This window comes from Brienomyrus brachyistius, unplaced genomic scaffold (assembly GCF_023856365.1).
Source record: "Brienomyrus brachyistius isolate T26 unplaced genomic scaffold, BBRACH_0.4 scaffold32, whole genome shotgun sequence".
In the NCBI taxonomy this organism is placed as follows: Eukaryota; Metazoa; Chordata; class Actinopteri; order Osteoglossiformes; family Mormyridae; genus Brienomyrus; species Brienomyrus brachyistius.
The window spans coordinates 3844036-3858198 of NW_026042307.1; the positions used below are offsets into that span (position 1 = coordinate 3844036).

General features: G+C 48.8%; 19 non-coding genes across 19 annotated transcripts; all 19 read right to left on the reverse strand.

Annotated features, from left to right (window-relative positions):
- Positions 1 to 282: 282 nt before the first annotated feature.
- On the reverse strand, positions 283 to 353 carry trnag-gcc (transfer RNA glycine (anticodon GCC)). Its single transcript has one exon. It is a non-coding gene; the product is annotated as a tRNA-Gly (tRNA).
- Positions 354 to 1039: 686 nt separating this feature from the next.
- On the reverse strand, positions 1040 to 1111 carry trnaq-uug (transfer RNA glutamine (anticodon UUG)). Its single transcript has one exon. It is a non-coding gene; the product is annotated as a tRNA-Gln (tRNA).
- Positions 1112 to 1673: 562 nt separating this feature from the next.
- trnag-gcc (transfer RNA glycine (anticodon GCC)) lies at positions 1674 to 1744 on the reverse strand. Its single transcript has one exon. It is a non-coding gene; the product is annotated as a tRNA-Gly (tRNA).
- Positions 1745 to 2430: 686 nt separating this feature from the next.
- Positions 2431 to 2502, reverse strand: trnaq-uug (transfer RNA glutamine (anticodon UUG)). Its single transcript has one exon. It is a non-coding gene; the product is annotated as a tRNA-Gln (tRNA).
- Positions 2503 to 3821: 1319 nt separating this feature from the next.
- Positions 3822 to 3893, reverse strand: trnaq-uug (transfer RNA glutamine (anticodon UUG)). Its single transcript has one exon. It is a non-coding gene; the product is annotated as a tRNA-Gln (tRNA).
- A 562-nt stretch (positions 3894 to 4455) lies between these two features.
- Positions 4456 to 4526, reverse strand: trnag-gcc (transfer RNA glycine (anticodon GCC)). Its single transcript has one exon. It is a non-coding gene; the product is annotated as a tRNA-Gly (tRNA).
- A 686-nt stretch (positions 4527 to 5212) lies between these two features.
- Positions 5213 to 5284, reverse strand: trnaq-uug (transfer RNA glutamine (anticodon UUG)). The gene has a single exon. It is a non-coding gene; the product is annotated as a tRNA-Gln (tRNA).
- A 562-nt stretch (positions 5285 to 5846) lies between these two features.
- trnag-gcc (transfer RNA glycine (anticodon GCC)) lies at positions 5847 to 5917 on the reverse strand. The gene has a single exon. It is a non-coding gene; the product is annotated as a tRNA-Gly (tRNA).
- Positions 5918 to 6603: 686 nt separating this feature from the next.
- trnaq-uug (transfer RNA glutamine (anticodon UUG)) lies at positions 6604 to 6675 on the reverse strand. Its single transcript has one exon. It is a non-coding gene; the product is annotated as a tRNA-Gln (tRNA).
- Positions 6676 to 7237: 562 nt separating this feature from the next.
- On the reverse strand, positions 7238 to 7308 carry trnag-gcc (transfer RNA glycine (anticodon GCC)). The gene has a single exon. It is a non-coding gene; the product is annotated as a tRNA-Gly (tRNA).
- Positions 7309 to 7994: 686 nt separating this feature from the next.
- On the reverse strand, positions 7995 to 8066 carry trnaq-uug (transfer RNA glutamine (anticodon UUG)). The gene has a single exon. It is a non-coding gene; the product is annotated as a tRNA-Gln (tRNA).
- Positions 8067 to 8628: 562 nt separating this feature from the next.
- Positions 8629 to 8699, reverse strand: trnag-gcc (transfer RNA glycine (anticodon GCC)). The gene has a single exon. It is a non-coding gene; the product is annotated as a tRNA-Gly (tRNA).
- A 686-nt stretch (positions 8700 to 9385) lies between these two features.
- trnaq-uug (transfer RNA glutamine (anticodon UUG)) lies at positions 9386 to 9457 on the reverse strand. Its single transcript has one exon. It is a non-coding gene; the product is annotated as a tRNA-Gln (tRNA).
- A 562-nt stretch (positions 9458 to 10019) lies between these two features.
- trnag-gcc (transfer RNA glycine (anticodon GCC)) lies at positions 10020 to 10090 on the reverse strand. The gene has a single exon. It is a non-coding gene; the product is annotated as a tRNA-Gly (tRNA).
- A 686-nt stretch (positions 10091 to 10776) lies between these two features.
- trnaq-uug (transfer RNA glutamine (anticodon UUG)) lies at positions 10777 to 10848 on the reverse strand. Its single transcript has one exon. It is a non-coding gene; the product is annotated as a tRNA-Gln (tRNA).
- A 562-nt stretch (positions 10849 to 11410) lies between these two features.
- trnag-gcc (transfer RNA glycine (anticodon GCC)) lies at positions 11411 to 11481 on the reverse strand. The gene has a single exon. It is a non-coding gene; the product is annotated as a tRNA-Gly (tRNA).
- Positions 11482 to 12167: 686 nt separating this feature from the next.
- trnaq-uug (transfer RNA glutamine (anticodon UUG)) lies at positions 12168 to 12239 on the reverse strand. The gene has a single exon. It is a non-coding gene; the product is annotated as a tRNA-Gln (tRNA).
- Positions 12240 to 12801: 562 nt separating this feature from the next.
- On the reverse strand, positions 12802 to 12872 carry trnag-gcc (transfer RNA glycine (anticodon GCC)). Its single transcript has one exon. It is a non-coding gene; the product is annotated as a tRNA-Gly (tRNA).
- A 686-nt stretch (positions 12873 to 13558) lies between these two features.
- Positions 13559 to 13630, reverse strand: trnaq-uug (transfer RNA glutamine (anticodon UUG)). The gene has a single exon. It is a non-coding gene; the product is annotated as a tRNA-Gln (tRNA).
- Between the last annotated feature and the right edge of the window lie 533 nt (positions 13631 to 14163).

The window sequence follows — 14163 nt, forward strand, 5'->3', positions numbered from 1 at the left end:
GAGGCTCTTCTCAAGCTAACACGAGACTGTTGCTCAACAAAGACAATATGTCAGACAGTGGAATGTGTGAGAAAGTGCAGAGATGCAAGGATGGGCAAGAAGGTGGTCAGAAGTGTGAAGCTGAGATGCCTCTGTGTAGTTTTTAGCTAGGGGAACTGTAATGAGCCAGCCTCAGGGCTCCGCTTGCCAGGGGTTGAGCGGAAATGTGGAGTACCTGTCTTGAGATAAGACTGAATTAGCTGGAGTTCAGCGCTGAGTGTACAGTCGTTAAAAGAGCAGCTTTGCATTGGCCGGGAATCGAACCCGGGCCTCCCGCGTGGCAGGCGAGAATTCTACCACTGAACCACCAATGCAAACACACGAGACCGACTTTCCGCCGAAAGACCGGAAAAATTCCTAAAGCAGAAACGGAGTGATGACAGCTCATTTCACACAACTGTTAAGATCAACGGAATATTTATAAATTGAAATGCTTGAAGCACAAGAACTCTGGGACCTTCTAGTGGAAGTGCTGCTTCGGGATACTTGACAACTCCGTCGACTTTTCCAATAAATGCCTCGAAAAAAGCTAGTTCCATCAGAAAGTTGTGAAGAGCATCAGAAGGCAGCACGGTTTTACAACGCGGGTTGGATTTTTCTTCAAGAACTACTACGCTCTTTGAGCAAATTGTGTATGTCAACGTATACTTTGCCAGTCCAATTGCTGCAGAATTGTCAGCTAAGAGAAATGCGTGTATCCTCCATTTCTTTCGCTCACCACGACACAGGTGAATGTGGCATATCTGTGTTCTTATAATCACGTCTGACACTTTCATTTTCTTTACCTCTGATCTCCAAGCACTCCCACCACCGGGAGAAAGAGAAAGCATGGCCCGTACGGGGATCGAACCCATGACCTTGGCATGATTAGCACCACGCTCTAACCAGCTGAGCTAACCGGCCAAGTGGCAGAAAAGGTCGGCTACATCACATGCAAAAAGTGCAAAAGAAATGTTTTTGAGCCAGAGTGCGCCATGGGGCGCAAAACTGAGCCCATGATAGGTCCCACCGAGATTTGAACTCGGATCGCTGGATTCAAAGCCCAGAGTGCTAACCATTACACCATGGAACCAGCTGGTGCATTGCAGCCCAGGTGGAGACGAGCTCCAAAACGCATGTCACGTGCTGCCAAAACCCGGGATTGAACCAGGGACCTTTAGATCTTCAGTCTAACGCTCTCCCAACTGAGCTATTCCGGCACATTCGTGAGCTCCACTCTTGCCGTTTTCTGCCTCTTTCTTTGGAGCCCATCTCCCCACCTGAGCCACATGCCGTGAATGTCGACCTTAAGCAGCAGCAAGCTATGAAAAGTGTCCGATATTAAGCCATAGTACGGTACACGAGTCAGGTGAGAGGCTCTTCTTAAGCTAACACGAGACTGTTGCTCAACAAAGACAATATGTCAGACAGTGGAATGTGTGAGAAAGTGCAGAGATGCAAGGATGGGCAAGAAGGTGGTCAGAAGTGTGAAGCTGAGATGCCTCTGTGTAGTTTTTAGCTAGGGGAACTGTAATGAGCCAGCCTCAGGGCTCCGCTTGCCAGGGGTTGAGCAGAAATGTGGAGTACCTGTCTTGAGATAAGACTGAATTAGCTGGAGTTCAGCGCTGAGTGTACAGTCGTTAAAAGAGCAGCTTTGCATTGGCCGGGAATCGAACCCGGGCCTCCCGCGTGGCAGGCGAGAATTCTACCACTGAACCACCAATGCAAACACACGAGACCGACTTTCCGCCGAAAGACCGGAAAAATTCCTAAAGCAGAAACGGAGTGATGACAGCTCATTTCACACAACTGTTAAGATCAACGGAATATTTATAAATTGAAATGCTTGAAGCACAAGAACTCTGGGACCTTCTAGTGGAAGTGCTGCTTCGGGATACTTGACAACTCCGTCGACTTTTCCAATAAATGCCTCGAAATAAGCTAGTTCCATCAGAAAGTTGTAAAGAGCATCAGAAGGCAGCACGGTTTTACAACGCGGGTTGGATTTTTCTTCAAGAACTACTACGCTCTTTGAGCAAATTGTGTATGTCAACGTATACTTTGCCAGTCCAATTGCTGCAGAATTGTCAGCTAAGAGAAATGCGTGTATCCTCCATTTCTTTCGCTCACCACGACACAGGTGAATGTGGCATATCTGTGTTCTTATAATCACGTCTGACACTTTCATTTTCTTTACCTCTGATCTCCAAGCACTCCCACCACCGGGAGAAAGAGAAAGCATGACCCGTACGGGGATCGAACCCATGACCTTGGCGTGATTAGCACCACGCTCTAACCAGCTGAGCTAACCGGCCAAGCGGCAGAAAAGGTCGGCTACATCACATGCAAAAAGTGCAAAAGAAATGTTTTTGAGCCAGAGTGCGCCATGGGGCGCAAAACTGAGCCCATGATAGGTCCCACCGAGATTTGAACTCGGATCGCTGGATTCAAAGCCCAGAGTGCTAACCATTACACCATGGAACCAGCTGGTGCATTGCAGCCCAGGCGGAGACGAGCTCCAAAACGCATGTCACGTGCTGCCAAAACCCGGGATTGAACCAGGGACCTTTAGATCTTCAGTCTAACGCTCTCCCAACTGAGCTATTCCGGCACATTCGTGAGCTCCACTCTTGCCGTTTTCTGCCTCTTTCTTTGGAGCCCATCTCCCCACCTGAGCCACATGCCGTGAATGTCGACCTTAAGCAGCAGCAAGCTATGAAAAGTGTCCGATTTTAAGCCATAGTACGGTACACGAGTCAGGTGAGAGGCTCTTCTCAAGCTAACACGAGACTGTTGCTCAACAAAGACAATATGTCAGACAGTGGAATGTGTGAGAAAGTGCAGAGATGCAAGGATGGGCAAGAAGGTGGTCAGAAGTGTGAAGCTGAGATGCCTCTGTGTAGTTTTTAGCTAGGGGAACTGTAATGAGCCAGCCTCAGGGCTCCGCTTGCCAGGGGTTGAGCAGAAATGTGGAGTACCTGTCTTGAGATAAGACTGAATTAGCTGGAGTTCAGCGCTGAGTGTACAGTCGTTAAAAGAGCAGCTTTGCATTGGCCGGGAATCGAACCCGGGCCTCCCGCGTGGCAGGCGAGAATTCTACCACTGACCCACCAATGCAAACACACGAGACCGACTTTCCGCCGAAAGACCGGAAAAATTCCTAAAGCAGAAATGGAGTGATGACAGCTCATTTCACACAACTGTTAAGATCAACGGAATATTTATAAATTGAAATGCTTGAAGCACAAGAACTCTGGGACCTTCTAGTGGAAGTGCTGCTTCGAGATACTTGACAACTCCGTCGACTTTTCCAATAAATGCCTCGAAAAAAGCTAGTTCCATCAGAAAGTTGTGAAGAGCATCAGAAGGCAGCACGGTTTTACAACGCGGGTTGGATTTTTCTTCAAGAACTACTACGCTCTTTGAGCAAATTGTGTATGTCAACGTATACTTTGCCAGTCCAATTGCTGCAGAATTGTCAGCTAAGAGAAATGCGTGTATCCTCCATTTCTTTCGCTCACCACGACACAGGTGAATGTGGCATATCTGTGTTCTTATAATCACGTCTGACACTTTCATTTTCTTTACCTCTGATCTCCAAGCACTCCCACCACCGGGAGAAAGAGAAAGCATGGCCCGTACGGGGATTGAACCCATGACCTTGGCGTGATTAGCACCACGCTCTAACCAGCTGAGCTAACCGGCCAAGCGGCAGAAAAGGTCGGCTACATCACATGCAAAAAGTGCAAAAGAAATGTTTTTGAGACAGAGTGCGCCATGGGGTGCAAAACTGAGCCCATGATAGGTCCCACCGAGATTTGAACTCGGATCGCTGGATTCAAAGCCCAGAGTGCTAACCATTACACCATGGAACCAGCTGGTGCACTGCAGCCCAGGCGGAGACGAGCTCCAAAACGCATGTCATGTGCTGCCAAAACCCGGGATTGAACCAGGGACCTTTAGATCTTCAGTCTAACGCTCTCCCAACTGAGCTATTCCGGCACATTCGTGAGCTCCACTCTTGCCGTTTTCTGCCTCTTTCTTTGGAGCCCATCTCCCCACCTGAGCCACATGCCGTGAATGTCGACCTTAAGCAGCAGCAAGCTATGAAAAGTGTCCGATTTTAAGCCATAGTACGGTACACGAGTCAGGTGAGAGGCTCTTCTCAAGCTAACACGAGACTGTTGCTCAACAAAGACAATATGTCAGACAGTGGAATGTGTGAGAAAGTGCAGAGATGCAAGGATGGGCAAGAAGGTGGTCAGAAGTGTGAAGCTGAGATGCCTCTGTGTAGTTTTTAGCTAGGGGAACTGTAATGAGCCAGCCTCAGGGCTCCGCTTGCCAGGGGTTGAGCGGAAATGTGGAGTACCTGTCTTGAGATAAGACTGAATTAGCTGGAGTTCAGCGCTGAGTGTACAGTCGTTAAAAGAGCAGCTTTGCATTGGCCGGGAATCGAACCCGGGCCTCCCGCGTGGCAGGCGAGAATTCTACCACTGAACCACCAATGCAAACACACGAGACCGACTTTCCGCCGAAAGACCGGAAAAATTCCTAAAGCAGAAACGGAGTGATGACAGCTCATTTCACACAACTGTTAAGATCAACGGAATATTTATAAATTGAAATGCTTGAAGCACAAGAACTCTGGGACCTTCTAGTGGAAGTGCTGCTTCGGGATACTTGACAACTCCGTCGACTTTTCCAATAAATGCCTCGAAATAAGCTAGTTCCATCAGAAAGTTGTAAAGAGCATCAGAAGGCAGCACGGTTTTACAACGCGGGTTGGATTTTTCTTCAAGAACTACTACGCTCTTTGAGCAAATTGTGTATGTCAACGTATACTTTGCCAGTCCAATTGCTGCAGAATTGTCAGCTAAGAGAAATGCGTGTATCCTCCATTTCTTTCGCTCACCACGACACAGGTGAATGTGGCATATCTGTGTTCTTATAATCACGTCTGACACTTTCATTTTCTTTACCTCTGATCTCCAAGCACTCCCACCACCGGGAGAAAGAGAAAGCATGGCCCGTACGGGGATCGAACCCATGACCTTGGCGTGATTAGCACCACGCTCTAACCAGCTGAGCAAACCGGCCAAGCGGCAGAAAAGGTCGGCTACATCACATGCAAAAAGTGCAAAAGAAATGTTTTTGAGCCAGAGTGCGCCATGGGGCGCAAAACTGAGCCCATGATAGGTCCCACCGAGATTTGAACTCGGATCGCTGGATTCAAAGCCCAGAGTGCTAACCATTACACCATGGAACCAGCTGGTGCATTGCAGCCCAGGCGGAGACGAGCTCCAAAACGCATGTCACGTGCTGCCAAAACCCGGGATTGAACCAGGGACCTTTAGATCTTCAGTCTAACGCTCTCCCAACTGAGCTATTCCGGCACATTCGTGAGCTCCACTCTTGCCGTTTTCTGCCTCTTTCTTTGGAGCCCATCTCCCCACCTGAGCCACATGCCGTGAACGTCGACCTTAAGCAGCAGCAAGCTATGAAAAGTGTCCGATTTTAAGCCATAGTACGGTACACGAGTCAGGTGAGAGGCTCTTCTCAAGCTAACACGAGACTGTTGCTCAACAAAGACAATATGTCAGACAGTGGAATGTGTGAGAAAGTGCAGAGATGCAAGGATGGGCAAGAAGGTGGTCAGAAGTGTGAAGCTGAGATGCCTCTGTGTAGTTTTTAGCTAGGGGAACTGTAACGAGCCAGCCTCAGGGCTCCGCTTGCCAGGGGTTGAGCGGAAATGTGGAGTACCTGTCTTGAGATAAGACTGAATTAGCTGGAGTTCAGCGCTGAGTGTACAGTTGTTAAAAGAGCAGCTCTGCATTGGCCGGGAATCGAACCCGGGCCTCCCGCGTGGCAGGCGAGAATTCTACCACTGAACCACCAATGCAAACACACGAGACCGGCTTTCCGCCGAAAGACCGGAAAAATTCCTAAAGCAGAAACGGAGTGATGACAGCTCATTTCACACAACTGTTAAGATCAACGGAATATTTATAAATTGAAATGCTTGAAGCACAAGAACTCTGGGACCTTCTAGTGGAAGTGCTGCTTCGGGATACTTGACAACTCCGTCGACTTTATCAATAAATGCCTCGAAAAAAGCTAGTTCCATCAGAAAGTTGTAAAGAGCATCAGAAGGCAGCACGGTTTTACAACGCGGGTTGGATTTTTCTTCAAGAACTACTACGCTCTTTGAGCAAATTGTGTATGTCAACGTATACTTTGCCAGTCCAATTGCTGCAGAATTGTCAGCTAAGAGAAATGCGTGTGTCCTCCATTTCTTTCGCTCACCACGACACAGGTGAATGTGGCATATCTGTGTTCTTATAATCACGTCTGACACTTTCATTTTCTTTACCTCTGATCTCCAAGCACTCCCACCACCGGGAGAAAGAGAAAGCATGGCCCGTACGGGGATCGAACCCATGACCTTGGCGTGATTAGCACCACGCTCTAACCAGCTGAGCTAACCGGCCAAGTGGCAGAAAATGTCGGCTACATCACATGCAAAAAGTGCAAAAGAAATGTTTTTGAGCCAGAGTGCGCCATGGGGCGCAAAACTGAGCCCATGATAGGTCCCACCGAGATTTGAACTCGGATCGCTGGATTCAAAGCCCAGAGTGCTAACCATTACACCATGGAACCAGCTGGTGCACTGCAGCCCAGGCGGAAACGAGCTCCAAAACCCATGTCACGTGCTGCCAAAACCCGGGCTTGAACCAGGGACCTTTAGATCTTCAGTCTAACGCTCTCCCAACTGAGCTATTCCGGCACATTCGTGAGCTCCACTCTTGCCGTTTTCTGCCTCTTTCTTTGGAGCCCATCTCCCCACCTGAGCCACATGCCGTGAACGTTGACCTTAAGCAGCAGCAAGCTATGAAAAGTGTCCGATTTTAAGCCATAGTACGGTACACGAGTCAGGTGAGAGGCTCTTCTCAAGCTAACACGAGACTGTTGCTCAACAAAGACAATATGTCAGACAGTGGAATGTGTGAGAAAGTGCAGAGATGCAAGGATGGGCAAGAAGGTGGTCAGAAGTGTGAAGCTGAGATGCCTCTGTGTAGTTTTTAGCTAGGGGAACTGTAATGAGCCAGCCTCAGGGCTCCGCTTGCCAGGGGTTGAGCGGAAATGTGGAGTACCTGTCTTGAGATAAGACTGAATTAGCTGGAGTTCAGCGCTGAGTGTACAGTCGTTAAAAGAGCAGCTTTGCATTGGCCGGGAATCGAACCCGGGCCTCCCGCGTGGCAGGCGAGAATTCTACCACTGAACCACCAATGCAAACACACGAGACCGACTTTCCGCCGAAAGACCGGAAAAATTCCTAAAGCAGAAACGGAGTGATGACAGCTCATTTCACACAACTGTTAAGATCAACGGAATATTTATAAATTGAAATGCTTGAAGCACAAGAACTCTGGGACCTTCTAGTGGAAGTGCTGCTTCGGGATACTTGACAACTCCGTCGACTTTTCCAATAAATGCCTCGAAAAAAGCTAGTTCCATCAGAAAGTTGTAAAGAGCATCAGAAGGCAGCACGGTTTTGCAACGCGGGTTGGATTTTTCTTCAAGAACTACTACGCTCTTTGAGCAAATTGTGTATGTCAACGTATACTTTGCCAGTCCAATTGCTGCAGAATTGTCAGCTAAGAGAAATGCGTGTATCCTCCATTTCTTTCGCTCACCACGACACAGGTGAATGTGGCATATCTGTGTTCTTATAATCACGTCTGACACTTTCATTTTCTTTACCTCTGATCTCCAAGCACTCCCACCACCGGGAGAAAGAGAAAGCATGGCCCGTACGGGGATCGAACCCATGACCTTGGCGTGATTAGCACCACGCTCTAACCAGCTGAGCAAACCGGCCAAGCGGCAGAAAAGGTCGGCTACATCACATGCAAAAAGTGCAAAAGAAATGTTTTTGAGCCAGAGTGCGCCATGGGGCGCAAAACTGAGCCCATGATAGGTCCCACCGAGATTTGAACTCGGATCGCTGGATTCAAAGCCCAGAGTGCTAACCATTACACCATGGAACCAGCTGGTGCATTGCAGCCCAGGCGGAGACGAGCTCCAAAACGCATGTCACGTGCTGCCAAAACCCGGGATTGAACCAGGGACCTTTAGATCTTCAGTCTAACGCTCTCCCAACTGAGCTATTCCGGCACATTCGTGAGCTCCACTCTTGCCGTTTTCTGCCTCTTTCTTTGGAGCCCATCTCCCCACCTGAGCCACATGCCGTGAACGTCGACCTTAAGCAGCAGCAAGCTATGAAAAGTGTCCGATTTTAAGCCATAGTACGGTACACGAGTCAGGTGAGAGGCTCTTCTCAAGCTAACACGAGACTGTTGCTCAACAAAGACAATATGTCAGACAGTGGAATGTGTGAGAAAGTGCAGAGATGCAAGGATGGGCAAGAAGGTGGTCAGAAGTGTGAAGCTGAGATGCCTCTGTGTAGTTTTTAGCTAGGGGAACTGTAATGAGCCAGCCTCAGGGCTCCGCTTGCCAGGGGTTGAGCGGAAATGTGGAGTACCTGTCTTGAGATAAGACTGAATTAGCTGGAGTTCAGCGCTGAGTGTACAGTCGTTAAAAGAGCAGCTTTGCATTGGCCGGGAATCGAACCCGGGCCTCCCGCGTGGCAGGCGAGAATTCTACCACTGAACCACCAATGCAAACACACGAGACCGACTTTCCGCCGAAAGACCGGAAAAATTCCTAAAGCAGAAACGGAGTGATGACAGCTCATTTTACACAACTGTTAAGATCAACGGAATATTTATAAATTGAAATGCTTGAAGCACAAGAACTCTGGGACCTTCTAGTGGAAGTGCTGCTTCGGGATACTTGACAACTCCGTCGACTTTTCCAATAAATGCCTCGAAATAAGCTAGTTCCATCAGAAAGTTGTAAAGAGCATCAGAAGGCAGCACGGTTTTGCAACACGGGTTGGATTTTTCTTCAAGAACTACTACGCTCTTTGAGCAAATTGTGTATGTCAACGTATACTTTGCCAGTCCAATTGCTGCAGAATTGTCAGCTAAGAGAAATGCGTGTATCCTCCATTTCTTTCGCTCACCACGACACAGGTGAATGTGGCATATCTGTGTTCTTATAATCACGTCTGACACTTTCATTTTCTTTACCTCTGATCTCCAAGCACTCCCACCACCGGGAGAAAGAGAAAGCATGGCCCGTACGGGGATCGAACCCATGACCTTGGCGTGATTAGCACCACGCTCTAACCAGCTGAGCAAACCGGCCAAGCGGCAGAAAAGGTCGGCTACATCACATGCAAAAAGTGCAAAAGAAATGTTTTTGAGCCAGAGTGCGCCATGGGGCGCAAAACTGAGCCCATGATAGGTCCCACCGAGATTTGAACTCGGATCGCTGGATTCAAAGCCCAGAGTGCTAACCATTACACCATGGAACCAGCTGGTGCATTGCAGCCCAGGCGGAGACGAGCTCCAAAACGCATGTCACGTGCTGCCAAAACCCGGGATTGAACCAGGGACCTTTAGATCTTCAGTCTAACGCTCTCCCAACTGAGCTATTCCGGCACATTCGTGAGCTCCACTCTTGCCGTTTTCTGCCTCTTTCTTTGGAGCCCATCTCCCCACCTGAGCCACATGCCGTGAACGTCGACCTTAAGCAGCAGCAAGCTATGAAAAGTGTCCGATTTTAAGCCATAGTACGGTACACGAGTCAGGTGAGAGGCTCTTCTCAAGCTAACACGAGACTGTTGCTCAACAAAGACAATATGTCAGACAGTGGAATGTGTGAGAAAGTGCAGAGATGCAAGGATGGGCAAGAAGGTGGTCAGAAGTGTGAAGCTGAGATGCCTCTGTGTAGTTTTTAGCTAGGGGAACTGTAACGAGCCAGCCTCAGGGCTCCGCTTGCCAGGGGTTGAGCGGAAATGTGGAGTACCTGTCTTGAGATAAGACTGAATTAGCTGGAGTTCAGCGCTGAGTGTACAGTTGTTAAAAGAGCAGCTCTGCATTGGCCGGGAATCGAACCCGGGCCTCCCGCGTGGCAGGCGAGAATTCTACCACTGAACCACCAATGCAAACACACGAGACCGGCTTTCCGCCGAAAGACCGGAAAAATTCCTAAAGCAGAAACGGAGTGATGACAGCTCATTTCACACAACTGTTAAGATCAACGGAATATTTATAAATTGAAATGCTTGAAGCACAAGAACTCTGGGACCTTCTAGTGGAAGTGCTGCTTCGGGATACTTGACAACTCCGTCGACTTTATCAATAAATGCCTCGAAAAAAGCTAGTTCCATCAGAAAGTTGTAAAGAGCATCAGAAGGCAGCACGGTTTTACAACGCGGGTTGGATTTTTCTTCAAGAACTACTACGCTCTTTGAGCAAATTGTGTATGTCAACGTATACTTTGCCAGTCCAATTGCTGCAGAATTGTCAGCTAAGAGAAATGCGTGTGTCCTCCATTTCTTTCGCTCACCACGACACAGGTGAATGTGGCATATCTGTGTTCTTATAATCACGTCTGACACTTTCATTTTCTTTACCTCTGATCTCCAAGCACTCCCACCACCGGGAGAAAGAGAAAGCATGGCCCGTACGGGGATCGAACCCATGACCTTGGCGTGATTAGCACCACGCTCTAACCAGCTGAGCTAACCGGCCAAGTGGCAGAAAATGTCGGCTACATCACATGCAAAAAGTGCAAAAGAAATGTTTTTGAGCCAGAGTGCGCCATGGGGCGCAAAACTGAGCCCATGATAGGTCCCACCGAGATTTGAACTCGGATCGCTGGATTCAAAGCCCAGAGTGCTAACCATTACACCATGGAACCAGCTGGTGCACTGCAGCCCAGGCGGAAACGAGCTCCAAAACCCATGTCACGTGCTGCCAAAACCCGGGCTTGAACCAGGGACCTTTAGATCTTCAGTCTAACGCTCTCCCAACTGAGCTATTCCGGCACATTCGTGAGCTCCACTCTTGCCGTTTTCTGCCTCTTTCTTTGGAGCCCATCTCCCCACCTGAGCCACATGCCGTGAACGTCGACCTTAAGCAGCAGCAAGCTATGAAAAGTGTCCGATTTTAAGCCATAGTACGGTACACGAGTCAGGTGAGAGGCTCTTCTCAAGCTAACACGAGACTGTTGCTCAACAAAGACAATATGTCAGACAGTGGAATGTGTGAGAAAGTGCAGAGATGCAAGGATGGGCAAGAAGGTGGTCAGAAGTGTGAAGCTGAGATGCCTCTGTGTAGTTTTTAGCTAGGGGAACTGTAATGAGCCAGCCTCAGGGCTCCGCTTGCCAGGGGTTGAGCGGAAATGTGGAGTACCTGTCTTGAGATAAGACTGAATTAGCTGGAGTTCAGCGCTGAGTGTACAGTCGTTAAAAGAGCAGCTTTGCATTGGCCGGGAATCGAACCCGGGCCTCCCGCGTGGCAGGCGAGAATTCTACCACTGAACCACCAATGCAAACACACGAGACCGACTTTCCGCCGAAAGACCGGAAAAATTCCTAAAGCAGAAACGGAGTGATGACAGCTCATTTCACACAACTGTTAAGATCAACGGAATATTTATAAATTGAAATGCTTGAAGCACAAGAACTCTGGGACCTTCTAGTGGAAGTGCTGCTTCGGGATACTTGACAACTCCGTCGACTTTTCCAATAAATGCCTCGAAAAAAGCTAGTTCCATCAGAAAGTTGTAAAGAGCATCAGAAGGCAGCACGGTTTTGCAACACGGGTTGGATTTTTCTTCAAGAACTACTACGCTCTTTGAGCAAATTGTGTATGTCAACGTATACTTTGCCAGTCCAATTGCTGCAGAATTGTCAGCTAAGAGAAATGCGTGTATCCTCCATTTCTTTCGCTCACCACGACACAGGTGAATGTGGCATATCTGTGTTCTTATAATCACGTCTGACACTTTCATTTTCTTTACCTCTGATCTCCAAGCACTCCCACCACCGGGAGAAAGAGAAAGCATGGCCCGTACGGGGATCGAACCCATGACCTTGGCGTGATTAGCACCACGCTCTAACCAGCTGAGCAAACCGGCCAAGCGGCAGAAAAGGTCGGCTACATCACATGCAAAAAGTGCAAAAGAAATGTTTTTGAGCCAGAGTGCGCCATGGGGCGCAAAACTGAGCCCATGATAGGTCCCACCGAGATTTGAACTCGGATCGCTGGATTCAAAGCCCAGAGTGCTAACCATTACACCATGGAACCAGCTGGTGCATTGCAGCCCAGGCGGAGACGAGCTCCAAAACGCATGTCACGTGCTGCCAAAACCCGGGATTGAACCAGGGACCTTTAGATCTTCAGTCTAACGCTCTCCCAACTGAGCTATTCCGGCACATTCGTGAGCTCCACTCTTGCCGTTTTCTGCCTCTTTCTTTGGAGCCCATCTCCCCACCTGAGCCACATGCCGTGAACGTCGACCTTAAGCAGCAGCAAGCTATGAAAAGTGTCCGATTTTAAGCCATAGTACGGTACACGAGTCAGGTGAGAGGCTCTTCTCAAGCTAACACGAGACTGTTGCTCAACAAAGACAATATGTCAGACAGTGGAATGTGTGAGAAAGTGCAGAGATGCAAGGATGGGCAAGAAGGTGGTCAGAAGTGTGAAGCTGAGATGCCTCTGTGTAGTTTTTAGCTAGGGGAACTGTAATGAGCCAGCCTCAGGGCTCCGCTTGCCAGGGGTTGAGCGGAAATGTGGAGTACCTGTCTTGAGATAAGACTGAATTAGCTGGAGTTCAGCGCTGAGTGTACAGTCGTTAAAAGAGCAGCTTTGCATTGGCCGGGAATCGAACCCGGGCCTCCCGCGTGGCAGGCGAGAATTCTACCACTGAACCACCAATGCAAACACACGAGACCGACTTTCCGCCGAAAGACCGGAAAAATTCCTAAAGCAGAAACGGAGTGATGACAGCTCATTTTACACAACTGTTAAGATCAACGGAATATTTATAAATTGAAATGCTTGAAGCACAAGAACTCTGGGACCTTCTAGTGGAAGTGCTGCTTCGGGATACTTGACAACTCCGTCGACTTTTCCAATAAATGCCTCGAAATAAGCTAGTTCCATCAGAAAGTTGTAAAGAGCATCAGAAGGCAGCACGGTTTTACAACGCGGGTTGGATTTTTCTTCAAGAACTACTACGCTCTTTGAGCAAATTGTGTATGTCAACGTATACTTTGCCAGTCCAATTGCTGCAGAATTGTCAGCTAAGAGAAATGCGTGTGTCCTCCATTTCTTTCGCTCACCACGACACAGGTGAATGTGGCATATCTGTGTTCTTATAATCACGTCTGACACTTTCATTTTCTTTACCTCTGATCTCCAAGCACTCCCACCACCGGGAGAAAGAGAAAGCATGGCCCGTACGGGGATCGAACCCATGACCTTGGCGTGATTAGCACCACGCTCTAACCAGCTGAGCTAACCGGCCAAGTGGCAGAAAATGTCGGCTACATCACATGCAAAAAGTGCAAAAGAAATGTTTTTGAGCCAGAGTGCGCCATGGGGCGCAAAACTGAGCCCATGATAGGTCCCACCGAGATTTGAACTCGGATCGCTGGATTCAAAGCCCAGAGTGCTAACCATTACACCATGGAACCAGCTGGTGCACTGCAGCCCAGGCGGAAACGAGCTCCAAAACCCATGTCACGTGCTGCCAAAACCCGGGCTTGAACCAGGGACCTTTAGATCTTCAGTCTAACGCTCTCCCAACTGAGCTATTCCGGCACATTCGTGAGCTCCACTCTTGCCGTTTTCTGCCTCTTTCTTTGGAGCCCATCTCCCCACCTGAGCCACATGCCGTGAACGTCGACCTTAAGCAGCAGCAAGCTATGAAAAGTGTCCGATTTTAAGCCATAGTACGGTACACGAGTCAGGTGAGAGGCTCTTCTCAAGCTAACACGAGACTGTTGCTCAACAAAGACAATATGTCAGACAGTGGAATGTGTGAGAAAGTGCAGAGATGCAAGGATGGGCAAGAAGGTGGTCAGAAGTGTGAAGCTGAGATGCCTCTGTGTAGTTTTTAGCTAGGGGAACTGTAATGAGCCAGCCTCAGGGCTCCGCTTGCCAGGGGTTGAGCGGAAATGTGGAGTACCTGTCTTGAGATAAGACTGAATTAGCTGGAGTTCAGCGC